This window comes from Ambystoma mexicanum, chromosome 4q, assembly GCF_040938575.1.
Source record: "Ambystoma mexicanum isolate Mex_15411 chromosome 4q, UKY_AmexF1_1, whole genome shotgun sequence".
NCBI classification, from domain to species: domain Eukaryota; kingdom Metazoa; phylum Chordata; class Amphibia; order Caudata; family Ambystomatidae; genus Ambystoma; species Ambystoma mexicanum.
Genome location: NC_090928.1, coordinates 1,036,104,209 through 1,036,119,113, shown reverse-complemented (window position 1 = coordinate 1,036,119,113; position 14,905 = coordinate 1,036,104,209).

Below are 14,905 nucleotides of genomic sequence, written 5' to 3'. Positions count from 1 at the left end.
TCCCTCACATGTGTGGGTGCACCTACCTGGGTGCAAAGGGAATGCCTAAAACACTGGTAACCCCAAGTCTTTTCGCACAGTAGATTTTCAGGAATTTTGCTCATGTGGACAACCTACAGATTTGTACCTAGGGTGTCGAAGCCACAAAGGAAAACAGGGATCCCCATGCATTTCCGAAAAGAAGACACCCGTGGGAATCCACAGAGGTCTGACTTGTGCAAATTCCCCCATAATTTATGACCCACAATCCATGACAAAGTCTGAAATTTGGTGGAAAAAACACAATTTTCAATTTGTCTGGGATTGTGGGTAAAACATTCTGGGGAGATTCGCGCAAGTCAGACCTCTGTGGATTCCCGCGAGTGTCTTCTTTTTGGAAATGCATGGGGTACCCTGTTTTCCTTCGTGGCTTCGACACCCTAGGCCCAAATCTGTAGGTTGTCTCCCCAAACCCTTTGGGGGTTACCAGTGGTTTAGCCTTTTCCCTTTGCGCCCAGGTAGGTGCACCCACACATGTGAGGTACCGTTTATGTCAGGACACCTGTGGGAAAGTAGGAAGGTAGGACATGTGGTGTTGGTGGTGTGTGTCGGTGGGTGGTAAGATGAAAATGTCTGAAAATGTTAGTTTTTTCACCAAATTTCAGACTTTGCCGGGGATTGTGGCTAATACATTCTGGGGCGATTCACGCAAGTCAGACCTCTGTGGAATCCCCCCAGGGGGTCCTCTTTTTGGAAATGCAGGAACAGGGGTTCCCTGTTTTCCTTGGTTGCTTCGCCACCCTAGGCCCAAATCTGTATGCTGTCCACATGAGCAAAATCTGCTCTGCCAAAAGGCTTGAGGTTACCAGTGGGTTAGCCTTTTCCCTTTGCGCCCAGGTAGGTGCACCCACACATGTGAGTTACCGTTTTCATTGGGACACCTGTGGGAACGCAGGATGATAGGACATGTGTTGTTAGCGGCGTGTTTCAGTGGGTGGCCAGAGTGAAATGTCTGAAAATTTCCCTCTGCCCACCCACCGAAACACGCCGCCAACAACAGATTTTGCTTATGGGGACAACCTACAGATTTGGGCCTAGGGTGTCGAAGCCACCAAGGAAAACAGAGAACCCCATGAATTTCCGAAAAGAAGACACCCGTGGGCACCCCCTTTCCACTTAAAACATTCATGGTGGTTTAGTGACCCCCACACCCACCCAAACAAGTTATCATTTTATTTGTTTTGATTTTGTTTTGCCTCTTTCCTAGGGACAGATTGTGCTAGCAATCTGCCTCCAGGGAGGGCTACATGAGATGCCCCCATCCATTTGGGGTGGGGGGGAGAGGGCCTCCCACCTTCACCTTTGAACTAAAAACATCCATGGTGGTTCAGTGGCCCCCCACACCCACCCAAAACAAGTTATAATTTGTTTTATTTTTGTTTTGCCCCTTTCCTAGGGGCAGATGGGCACATGTGTGTGGCGATCTGCCCCCGGGGAGGGGCAAAACATACTGCCCCAGGTTTGGGGGTGGCTCTGCTAATATTTGCAGTGGCCTCCTCCCACCACAAATGTATGGGGGCATCTCATGTACCCCTTCCTAGTGGCAGAAATCAGCCCCCAGGGAAGGCTACATAAGGTGCCCCCATCCACTTAGGGGGGGGACGGCCACCCCTCCTTTCAAACACAAAAAATCGTGCTGGTCTAGTGGGCCCACCCTGCTCTCACCCAAAACAAGTTATAATATATATATTTTTGTTTTGCCCTTCCCTAGGGGCAGATGGGCACATGTGTGTGGCCATCTGCCCCTGGGGGGTCAAAACATACTGCCATAGGCTTGGGAGGGGTGGCTCTGCCAATATTTGCAGTGGCCTCCCCCACACCCCAAATTGATGGGGGGGCAGCTCATGTACCCCTTCATGGGCAGAAATCTGCCCCCAGAGAGGGCTACATAAGGTGCCCCCATCCACTTAGGGTGGGGGCGTGAGGGCCATCCCCCTTGCAGAAATCCCTGGTGGCTAGTGGTCCCACCCGCACCCACCCCACCCAAAATTACATTTAAAAACATTTATATATTTTTTTTGTTTGCCCCCTTTCCCTGGGGGCAGATGATCACCCATCTGCCCCCAGGGTATTGCCCTCATGCTTTGGGGGGCAGGAGGGGAGAGGGCAGCTTACATAGTAAGCCGCTTCCCCCACTTCAAAAACAGATCCCTGCACAACACACCAAACACATATTCTGGGGGGGATAAATGATATTACATCCCCCCCACTTAAAATTGTGGGGGGGATTTGTCCCCTCTGTCCCCCCCATGTCCTACGCCCATGGCTATAGGCTTCCGGTGTGGTTTGTGCTACCATCAGCCTTTCATGGGTACACGCCACTTCTACCTCCATAATCGTCTTGCTTTTGGATGCCATATGCTTGGCTTCCCGTGTCTGCTGCATGATTTCCACACGGCACAAAATCTGTCCGTTTTGTGTGGTGGCGCATTTCACGACCGCTATGCCCACTGGGAGCTGTAGTGCCTTGATAAGCCTGTCCAATAAGGCTGCGTGCTGCACTGGCGTGCCATCCGCTCGGAGGTAGCCCCTCCTTTTCCAGTGTGCTAGTCCTGCGTGCACTGTGGACGTCACATAGGCGGAGTCACTGTACACTGTTACTTCCTGGTCTGCGTGATTCTCAATAGTGAGTATCAATGCCAAAAACTCTGCAGCCTGTGCTGAGTAATGAGATGGTATTCATGCACTGACGAGTACTCGAAATTCTCTATTTGCTATGTGCTTCACCACACAAACGCCTGTATACCTTTGTCTGTCAACTTGATTGATTCTCGAGGACCCGTCAATGAAGACAATTTCCCCTCCTGCCAAGGCATTTTCTTATACCCTGGGGATTTCATCATAGAATTCTTCATAATTTGCACAGCCATGTATGGGCTCTGTCTCAGTGACTGGCTCTGCTATGAACGTAGCTGGGTTCACTATTTTACATCGGATTATTTTGATCGATGGATTTGATATGATCACTTCAATAGCAGAAGCTCTCTGAGATATCAATGTGCTTTTGGTTTTTCTAGCATGGCAAATAATTAGTGTTCGACGTCTCTATGGCAAACGCTGCGGCAGCTAAACTTTGTTCGCATGGAAATTGACGTTTCATGACTGAGACCAGGTTTCCACTGTACTATGCCAGGGGCTTGTACCTCAACTAGGTTCTTTGAGCGAGCACTGATTCTGCCATTTGTGTGCGAAAACAGGTAGAATTCCTCTGCATAGTTAGGAATTCTGAGAACTGGAGCCATACAAATAGCTCTTTTGAGTCCAGCAAACCCTTTTTCTACCACTTCAGACCATTCAATCTTTTCCTTTGTCACCTGGGTCTTCTTTAGGGCCTGAAGTAAGGGCTTGGTATACGAGCTGTAGTCGAAAACCCATGCTCTAAAATAGTTGCACAGGCCTAAAAAATTCGGCATTTGCTTTATCGTGTGTGGCTTAGCTGTGTTCAATATTGCTTCAGCCCTTTCTGGGGTCACCTTCTTCCCTTCATGAGAGATCAGTTGGCCTATGTACAGCACTTCCTGTTGACAGTATTGTCGCTTTTTCGTGTCAACCTTATATCCTTTCTCAGCCAGTATAGTCAGTAGCTGAACAGAATCGTGCCTGCATTGTTCTTCTGTAGTACTGCAGATTAGAATGTCATCCACATATTGCAAGACAACACTTTCTAATGCAATATTGCTTAGGTCCATCAGTGGCACTCTATTGAAAATGGATGGGGACACACAGTACCCCTGTGGCAGCCTTGTGCATTTCAGACGCATTTGTCTGAACATGAATGACGTCAAATCTTGTGAGTCACGGTGCAACGGGATTGAGAAAAAAGCATTTTTCAAGTTAATCACCATGACATATTTTGCCTCGACGGGTATATTACATAAGATTGTAGATCAGTTAGGGACTAGAGGGAACTCGGCTTCAACAATATCGTTTAATGCTCGTAAATCCTGGATTAAACGCCAAAACCCTCCCTTTGATTTTTTGACAGGATAAACCGCCGTATTACACAGTGACTCTGACATCACTAAGATGCCCTGGTCCATCATAGCAGAGATCGTCTTAAAAATCCCATTGTCTGCCTTTCTGGACATGGGATATTGTCGGACTGCTCCTGGCTTTAGTTTAATTTTCACTTCTCCCACCCCCTTCAAAAGGCCTACATTAATGGTGTCCTGTTGTCCATGCCGAGACAGGTACCTTAGCTATATCCTCATCAAAATATTCTGGACGCTTCAGCGCCAACATCATTCTCTGGGGCACTTCTCTTCTGATCATTTTTACCCAAAAGATTAGACTCACTTCCACCCTTATTTCTTCTGAGTCTGGTTGTTCTTCAAACAGATCGTTATCGGTGACGTCAGTCACTCGATACCCTTCTTCATCTTCTTCCTTCATCATCGTATCTGTCGACCAATGCTACTTTCCCTCGCACTGCTGTGGCATGTATCATCAAGGGCAATACTTGTCCCTCCTCTTCATGCATAGGTATTCTTGGTCTGAAGAGAAACTCATCAGGGGTTCTCATAGTTCTGTCTGCGAGGCCTGGCAATCTGCCATAAGCACCTGCATGCCATATGCGAAAACCTCTGGTTCCAGCGGTACAGCTCTCATGGCCATGCGTCCTCAGTATGCTCTAATTATTTCGCATACATTCGAATAATGCATTCCTGGAGTGGAGCATACTATGCCTTCCTCCATGAACAAAATCGTCATGTTCAATTTTGTCATTAAGTCTCGACCTAAAATGTTTACAGGGGTCTGGCGTGAATATAATAAAGGTACATTCATATCGCACTCTCCTATGGAGACTGGGAGTGCGTCCATAAAGGCAACTTGACTGTGAGCTCCTGTGAAACTCTGAGTATCTATGGCCTCGCCGGACAAGGAAAATTTGCCTTCACGTATGCACGAGCGTGTTGCACCCGTGTCCACTAGGAAGGAATATTCTTCACCACCTATACTGACATTCACCCTAGGTTCCCTATGAGGGCCTGGTGTCACTGATAGGATAGAGCACACCAGGGTTCCCAGTGAGCTGTCCTAGTGAATATATAAGTTTGTCCCACTGTGCATTTGCAGATTTTCCCTATTCCCAGTGTTGCTTCCCCTTCCAGGGTTCTGAGTGTGTGGCAGTTGTGGTGGTGTCTGTTGGTTTGTCCTTGTGGAGGATTCCCTATATTCTGTGGTTGCATTTCGAGCACCCACGTGTCTTGAAAATTCTGGATATAAAGTAACGGGTCTTCCGACTCCTTCATTTTTTGGGTCATTATAGCTCCCATATCAGAAGTGTCTGTGTAAAGCACCCATAGAGCTTTCCATACTGCTGCTCTGCAATTGTTAAATGGCGTTCCGTCGTGTGCAGTGTTAATTGTGGTTACACCAGGGTAGCCCGCCCGTGTCCACACATTGTCTACTCTCTCACCAAGTATGGCGATCAGGAGACCTTTAATGTCCCCTATAGCTAAGGTGTTACCTCCTGTCATTTTTTCTAACTCATGTATCCATTTTCTGGGTCCCGATGTCAGCTTTGGAAGTTTGTCTTTCAGGTTTTCTCGGTCCATGTGTGGCCATGGAATATATTGTGGTCTTGCTCCCCCCTTTTCTAGTAGCGGGAATTGGAATGCGCAGCCTTCCTTTTCTTCTCTCATAGCTCTCCTGTCTATCGCAGGAGTAATATTCCCGCATCGCCGTCTACCTGGCAATGTCCTCAATCTGTCTACATAGGGCGGCGATGACATCCCCCTCTGACCACGGGGTGTTCCTTCATGCCGGTCAAACTGTACGGCTGACTCTGATGCCCTTGGTGCGGACTCGCAGTGTAAGTACAAAACTGGGTATTGCTACTTCTTGTGTACAACACTCCATGTTTTCAGCTTTGTGTGTGTATGAAGATTTCAGTTTCATAGCACCCCTTTGTCTCTTGGGAGTCATTTTTCGCGCGTTCTCCCTTCTTCATTTGTCTTGCATTCTTCCTCTTCGTAGACGGACATTGGCTGTTCCCAATTCACGCAACTCCTTGTGTCATCATCACTTCTGCTGATTTCTAAACTATCCAAGGACAGTTTCCTATTCCCACTACTTCGGGTGACATCCTCAGTGTCATATAGCTGAGTGCTCTCCAGGTGCTCGTCCTCCCCCTCCCTTTGGGGTAATTTTTCTAGCCCCATTTCATCATATATTTTATCGATCGTTTCCCCAATGCTTCTGGTGTCGAAGTCATCTTCAATATTTGCCATAGACGAGTCTTGTACTGAGTCGTACGTAGGGAAGAATTCTTCAACGGCTTCCCAGTCTACCACTGGATTGGGTTTTTTAACCTCCCTCTCCAAATATTCGAGATTGCGTGCCCTCTGTCTATGCTTGCGTTCAATATCATTATCCAATCCCTTGCGCTTCCTCACTTCTTCTCTGACTCTATCTTCTTCCCTTCTCTTTTCATTTCTACATTCATCTGCCTTTTGTATCTCCTCATCTCTTCGTCTCCTTATGCTTTTTTCACTTACCCTTTGCTCTTCTTCCAACCTTTGCTGTTTCTGTCTGTCTTGGTCATAAACTGCTCTCTGTTTGCGATCAAGCTGTTTTTCTTGCTCCTCGCGATATAGCTGTTCTCGCCTCAGCCTATCTTTCCTTCTTATCCTTTCGTCTCGTAACTTCTTCCCTTTCTCCTTTCTCCGTGCCTCATCTAGCCTCTCCTTAGGTCTCATATCGTCACTGCCATTGAATTTCACTAAGATTTGTCCTCCCATCCATTCGTCTTTTGCAAACGCTATCCCATCAGTTCTGTATTCACTTCCTTTCCACTTCTTTCCCTCTCTCTCCTTATCGAGAGATGCACTTGTCTGTGCCTGATCCTTTCTTTCATCATCGCATTTCCCCTTGTCCCTCAGGACTATGGAGGTGAGATTTGAGTCCTTATCCTTCCCTTGATTATCATCACTATTCTAAATAGGTGACTCATATGAGGGGTTGCTGTTCACTGTGGCTGTTTTAAGCTCCCTCAAAGGGTAGAGTCCCTCAGGCTTACTTGCTTTGGGTTCTGTTTCAGGTGGGGCAGGTGGCGCAGTAGGCATCTCACCTTCCTTTGTGCATACATTTAGTATCCAGTCTGTAGGTGGTTCTTCCTCCTTTGGCTGTTCGAACATTTTCCAGAGTTCTAGAACAGCAAGGCGTTTCTCTAACTTCTTGCCTGTATATGTAGCATGCAGGTAAGTTGTCATGTGTTGTAAAACGGCATTAGATAAAGACCCATTTTGTGGCCACAGCATAAACATCTTGTGGGCGGTACCCTTGACCCACTCGGTGCTATACTTCTTTAGCTTAGGTGCGTGTTTCGGCAGCTGTTTACATAAGTGTGCTTATGGAGTAATGTCTTCCATGTTAAAATCTGCTCTCTTTCCTCTTGTACAACACCTTTCAATGCTTTCATGCAACCTTAACACTTCCAACAATATGAGCGAGCACCAAACACTGCAAGCTCCAATCAAATTTTTTAGCCAAAATGCTATATTACCAATTTACTCAAAAAACATCAATTCATATGTGACTCCATCTCAACTATCGAATTGTATAAATCTTAATCATGTCTCACACAAAACACACACACAAAAAATTCCTTCACATGTAATGGCACAACAGAACATATAAGACAGACACTTAACAGACTAGACAGACACCAGCTGGGCACAAATATCTCTGCCTCTAATTATTACCCCTACATGGAGTTTAAACGAACCCCGTGTACGACGTCTTTAAAAGTGGTGGTAGCCTAATCGTCCCCTATTATGTGTGACTCTAAGTTCACGTATCATCTGACCGCTATATTAAAGCGCATGAATAAGGCGTATCCTCTCTCTTCTCAGGTGTCCGCCCTGGTATTCTATCACTTCTCAGGTGTCCGCCCTGGTATCCTCTCTCTTCTCAGGTGTCCGCCCTGGTATTCTATCACTTCTTTTTTTTTTTTTTACAATTTTTATTATTTTTGTAAACAAACAACACACCAAACATTACAACTTTTTAGGACGTTCATAATCAGTCAAAACATCACATTATACAGTGTTATTCTCCGTCCTCCCCCCTCGCTCCCCACAAACTCGAACCGTCTCACCAGCATCCTCTGCGTGAGCTTTTTCAGGAATCTCAGTGTTTGTCGACTCATCTGAGTCTTCTGTTTCATGATTGACCTGGTGGTGGTTTGCCATTGAGGCCACCAGTTGCCTCCAGGCTACCAGAGGGCCCACTTCCTCCTCTCCCCCCCTGGTGGCAGCTTCAAACCATACCGCAGTTTCTGCTTCCGCCCATCTCAAGAGGTCCGCCCACCATATCGTCACTCTGGGCCTATGGGCTGCTTTCCAGCACATTGCAATTCTGCGCTTAGCCAAGATATAGGCCAGGTCTTTCATCTTACTGACATGCTTTGAATTACGTGGCCTGGGGAAAATCCCAAGCATACATGCCCAAGCTGACCCTATGTCAAGCCCCACACCCCCACCGGCCATTTCCTCTTTATTTCTTCCCAGAATCTGTGCAGCAGCCCTGCCTCCTCCTCCGCGCACCTGGGGCATGTCTGTATAGTCGAGCCCCCAAACCTAACTATTCTTCTGGGAGTCAGATAAGCTCTATGGGTGACATACAGGTGGATCTGCTGGAGTCTCACATTCCGGGAAACCTTTTTATGGTACCTTTGGGCTCTATCCCACTGTCCCTCCGTCAAGGGTTCTCCTACCTCCTCCTCCCAGTCTTGCTTCAGTTGAAGCAGCTCCTTCCCTGCCTTCGGTCTCAGGAGCTCATATATTCTGGATATTTCATGCCCACCCTCTGAGACATCATACATCATTTCTAGGGTGGCATCAGGGTCTTCCGTTAACACCGTCTCAGGCCACCTATCCCTCACCAGTTTCGTGAGCCTGGTATAAGTGATGTATTGGCCTCTATGCACTCCTGTCTCCTCCTGCAGCCTCTGGAATCCCAATGCCTCCCCCCTGCCATATATCTCCGAGGGTGGCTAAGCCCACCTGTTCCCAGTATATGCGGAACCCTTCAAACAGTTGGGAGTCATCCCTGCATAACACCGCCAGTGGGGCCTGCTGAGAAAGCGGATCTGGGTCACCCACCGTTCGGCATGTCCTGCGCCAGACTTCCCAGCCCAACTTCAATAGTCTCCCACTCCTCGCCATTTTAGTTTTATGCAGCCACACTGTCTCTCTCAAGAAGTATGGCGCTGAATCACCTTGCAAAAGCCTAGCTTCTGCCGAGTCTTCTGCAGACAACCACCTAGCCACGTACAACAACTGTCCCGCCAGGTAATATAGTTCAAAATTCGGCAGGTTTATGCCCCCCTTATCACATGTGTTCTGTAGTTTCCACAAGGCCACCCTGTTCCTGGAATTGCCCCATATGAAGTCCCTGCACATGCCTTGAAGTCTCACAAAAAAGCGTCTGGGGATCAGGTACGGGGCATTCACAAAAAAATGCAAGGGTCTGGGCAAAACCACCATTTTGAGCAGGGCTGCTCTCCCCATCATGGCTAGGGGTAATCTAGACCAGACCGCCATGCTATTCTTAACCCCCTCCATCGCCTTCTCTGTATTCTGTTTGTGCTCTGTCTCTATCCTGTGGTAAATATTTATGCCCAGATACCTAAATGTCACGGTCTGCCAGGGTATCTGCAGGATGGGCAGCCTCTCCAATGGGGTAATCTTATACCTTCCTAAGGGGAACAGACTAGACTTCCCGGGGTTCACCGATATGTCCGAGAGGGTGGCGTAATGGTCCATCTCCTCCAACACATATTGCAGGTTCTCCTCCGGGTAGCGCCAAGTAGAGAAGCATATTATTTGCATACAACGATATCAGGTGTGTGCCCCCTTTCGTACGGATCCCCACCTCCCCATATTGTTGCCGCAGGCATATTGCCAGTGGCTCTAATCCCAGGATGTATAACATGGGTGACCAGGGGCATCCCTGTCCAGTCCCCCTACTGAGTTGCCATTTATCTGAAATTGTGGTTCCGGTTTTAACTCTTGCAATCGGGGAACTATATAACATCTGAACCCATCTGATATATCCTGGTCCCATTCCGTATCCTTTCAGGGTCGCTTTCAAACACGGCCATTGCACTGAATCAAAAGCTTCAAACGCGTCCAGCGACACGATGGCCAGCTCGCCCGAGTCTCTCTCGGTTTGGTCAATGATATGGTGCGGTCTCCTGTGGTTGTCTGTGATGTTTCTACCAGGGACATAACCCGTTTGGTCTGGGTGTATCAACTTGCCAATTACCCTCTTTAGCCTGTTAGCTAGCACTGCCGTGAGGATTTTGCTGTCCTGGTTGAGCATGGACAAGGGCCTATAGGATCCGCATTGCACGTCCGGCTTGTCTGGTTTTAGGAGGGGGATGATCACTGCCTCGCGGAGGGACGCCGGCAGTTCCCCCTTCTCATAGGCTTCATTAAACATGGCCAGCCACGGCTGGAGTAGCTCCTGTTTATACATTTTATAAAACTTGCTGGGTAACCCATCCGACCCGGGCGCTTTACATGTAGGCAGGTGTTGGATCACCTCCTCCAGTTCGTCTGAGGTGATGGGGGCATCGAGATCTGCGTGCTCTAGATCATCTAAGGTGGGCAGCCCTATATCCTCAATTGTTTCCAATATTTCTTGACTCACATCCTCTCCTGTGTCCTCATATAATCGTCTGTAATACTTGAGGAACTCCTCATTACCCCCTTTCTGGGTATTACAGATTTGACCTTCCGTGTCCCTGACCTCTCTAATCACTGAGCGGGGGGTTTCATTTTTGTATAACCAAGCCAATAATCTACCCGGCTTATCTTCCCCTGGATGTAGCCTCTCCGTATATTTCTTATAATTTAATTTGCATAATCTGTTCCAGAGTTCGCTACAAGTTAACTGTAAGTCCCTTATCTTGACGCTGTTCTCTCGGGTGGGTCCCTCGCTCTGTGTAAGGCCCTCCAGCTCTCTTTATGTTCCCTGCAGTTCCCGTTCAATACCCCATTGGAGCCCCTTGAATTTTGATATAGCTACCCCACGCACCACCACCTTAAATGCCTCCCATACTTGTCCCACAGAGCGTACACTGCCCGTGTTGGTTTTCAAAGTATTCCTCAATGGCCTCCCTCAAATCCTCTCGAAATCCTGCATCCTGTAGAGCCTCAGTTCTGAGCCTCCATGTCGGGATACGCGCTCGGGGGGGTTGGTGTCGCCACTCTATTACCAAAGGCGAATGGTCGGATAATACCCGGGCCTTGTATTCCGCCTCCACCATTTCTCCCACTATATCAGCAGCATCAAACACATAATCCAGCCTCGTGTACAGGTCATGCGGCGCTGCATAGTGCGAATATTGCCTATCCATTGGGTGCAGCTTTCTCCACACATCCTCTAGACCGAGGTCTATCAACAGTGTCCCCACTGCTTTGGCTGCTGGCGCCGGCTTTCCTGATTTGTCATCTGACCTGTCTATACTGGGGTTCAGGGTGCAATTGAATTCCCCTCCCCACACCATCGCGCCACCCTCCAGGGAGCTAATTTTACTGTATAGGGACCTAAAATTTGCCGCTGTATCATGGTTAGGGAAATACAAATTTATGATATTCACCTCCCTGTTTTCCAGGAGTCCCGCCACCGCCACCATTCTGCCCTCTGGGTCTATTATCGAGCTGAGCAACTGAAATGGCACGTGCGGTGCCACCCATGTGATTACCCCTCTCGCATATGTTGGGTACGTGGCACCTATGACGTTACCCTTCCATTTTCTTCTAACCATCTCCAACTTCTCCTTGGTGAGGTGGGTCTCCTGTAGCAAGGCTATGTCAATACGCATGCTCTTTAGGTACATCATCACTTTTTTACATTTTAGATAACTATTGAGGCCCCGCACATTCCAGGTCGCCACTCTGACATTACCGGATGCCATCTACTCGTTGTATTCCCCATCCACTCTCCCCAACAAAGTCTTCCCTGATGGCCCGTTTTCCGATTCTTATCCCTCCCAACTCCCACAACTCCCCACCTCCCCTTTCCCCAACTCTACCCCACTGCACAAAACCCTTCCCCTCCCCCCACCCTACCCAACCCCAACAAATGCCCAGCTCCATCCCTGGATCTCAGGCCCACACGCGTCTGGTCTTATCTCGTAACCGAAGACTAGGACCACGCGGGGCGTCACTGATCTAACAGTGACCTAACTAAGTGTACTACTAAGGGGTTCAAAGATTGTCTCCAGGAGCTCCCACTCATCTGATTAGGATAGTTGCATCCAACGGATCCTGCCAGCACATGTTTGCTGCAACACATCCCCCACAAGCTTTATTTAACTCTATAGTCAAGTCCCAATGTCTTGATCTGATTAGGATTGTAGCATCTAACGGATCTTGCCAGCATATATTTACTGCAACACATTCCCCATCAGCTTTATGTAATGCTAAATTCTAGTCCCAATGTCTTGTGCTATGTCACCAGAGATGACCCAGCTGTGTGCTACTTATCTTCTGCTGCTCTCGTCTGGATATCCGGTTCCTGAGGGTGACCCTGCATGTCCAGCCAGTCCATAGCATCCTACGGCGTCTCGAAGAACAGAGTTTTGTTCTTGTGGAACACTTTCAGTTTGGCTGGGTAGAGCAACATATATCGGTGGCCGGCATCTCTCAACCTCCTTTTCACGGCCCCAAAGTTCATCCTGCTGCACCGTACATGCAAAGTATAATCTGGGTACGCCGTGATTTTCGCCGGCCCCCTTTCTATCGTTCCTCCCTTCCGGAAGAATTCGAGTATCTTCTCCCGATCCCGATAGTTCAAGATCTTTGCGATCGGCGGCCGCGGGGGGGCTACTGGGGGCGGTCTCCTTGTCAAGGCCCTGTGCGCCCTCTCAACTGCAAACCCCTGGGTCAGTGCTCTGCCAGTTATTTCCTGCAAGAGCATGGATTCCACATATTCCGTTGGATTGGGCCCCTCCATTCCTTCTGGCAGACCAACAATGCGAATATTATTGCGTCTAGCACACCCTTCCGCCTCCTCCGCCCTGTTCTCCAAGTTGCCCACACGCTGCACAAGGGCATGGAGCTCCGATCCGTGGCCAGCGCATGCTGCCGTATTCGGGGCCACCTCCTTTTCCAGGTTTCCAGCACGCTCCACAAGCGTCCGCACATCCTGCCTCCACAAATTGACTTCCTCCTGGACCGCTCCGATCTTGAGGTCCAGACCCACTTTCAGTTCATTCATTGCCAAGCCCAGTTTGGTCTCCCAAGCAACTTTCAAGTCTGCAATCGCTTCCAGCACTTCCTGGATCGTGCCCGGTGTCTCCGCTACTACAGTGGTAGTGTCTTTGCTTTTGCCCCCTTCTGCACCCGGAGGCGTCTTGGCATAGGCCTCCAGCATGGGATGTTTGTTCTTGGGTCTGACAATTTTGTTAGACATCCTGCTATGCTGTTCGGGCGTAAACCAGCGGCACCACCCCGCGTGCGAAAGACCACGTGGTGCCAGGCCACTCTTGGCATATCGGGGGCCATTTCAGCTGTGTTCAGGTGTGTCCTTAGTGCTCTCCCCACACCTGGAATGGGCTGTGTCCTCCCACGTACCTGTGCTCCCGCAGTGTTGCTCCAGCGGCCCCCACTGTATTTCCTTCGGTAGCCAGTGGTCCTGTACACCCACTGACCCAGCGCTCTCCCACTGCGGCACTCTGTTAGCCTCGAGGACCTCTAGCCCACAGTCTTGCCTCAGGTGTTCTTCTCATGCCCCTTGACTAGGGAGGCCACCCGATACTGTGTCTGGGGACCTGCAAGTGGTCCAAGGTTATCTTCTTCTACTGTCTCACTCCTGCAGCCCGCAGCGAGGTCCCACCAGGCTCAGGCCTCGTACGCGCTCCACGGCGCATTCCTGCACTCGGTCTGGGCTGCTTTGTGCCCCGGCGTGGGTGCAGCCCCTCTCCCATTACAGGCCAGGGGGCGCTACCTGAGCCCCTTGCCGGCTCCTCCGTTCATAGTCACCAGCACATGTGCAGCGAGTGTCTCCCGGCACTTCTTAGCCTCCCCCAGGGCCTCATATGTGCCCTCTCGGGATTCCATGCACTCTTCTCAGGGAGGCAGCCAAGCACCCCCCTCGGGGCGCGTCCAACTCCTCTGCCATCCCAAGTCTTATATTGGGAGCTTCCCTTTGAATCCTAGGCCCTTGTGGATGTGTTCAAATAGTGGGGCAGCCCCCCTCTATCCTCAGGCCGCCTTGTGCGGGCCCCCACCAGTGACCACATGCGTGCATGCATCAGTTAGTGTGCCCCGCTGGGACACGAGCTCGCCGGCCCCCGCTTGGGCCTCCTGTGCCAATTCCTAGGCCCTTTGTGCTCTCAGTGACTTGGGCGCACTGCCCTGCTCTCTCCGGCCCGCACTTTATACTCATCCACTCCGGGGCAGGGCTGTAAATGAAGTTGGGGGCCCGCGTCCGGCGGGCCGTGTCTGGGCCGGTCGCTCTCTTCCGCTCCGCAGGGGCGACCTCCCCAGACGCCACAGCATTCAGCTGGGGCCAGCTATTCGCCACCTCCCCGGATGCCGCAGGGACCCCTCCGCCCACTCTTGGTTTCTATCGGGTCTTGTCCCAGCCCTCCGGTGCTCCGGGCCACTGCGGGGGTCGACGCATTGTGTCGCGTCCTCTCCTGGGCTCCGGTGGTGCAGGGCCACTGTCTCATCAGGGGTCCTCCCTCGTAGCGCCGCACACGCCGTGTTCCTGTGCTGCCAGCTTTCATCGGTGCTGGCAGCGCTGCAGCTTCTCGCTTCTACCGCACTCCTCGGTGTTCAGCAGCCAGGCACCGCACTGACTCCCATTACGCCCCTCCTCGCCTTGGGCCATGGTGCCCATGTCAGAT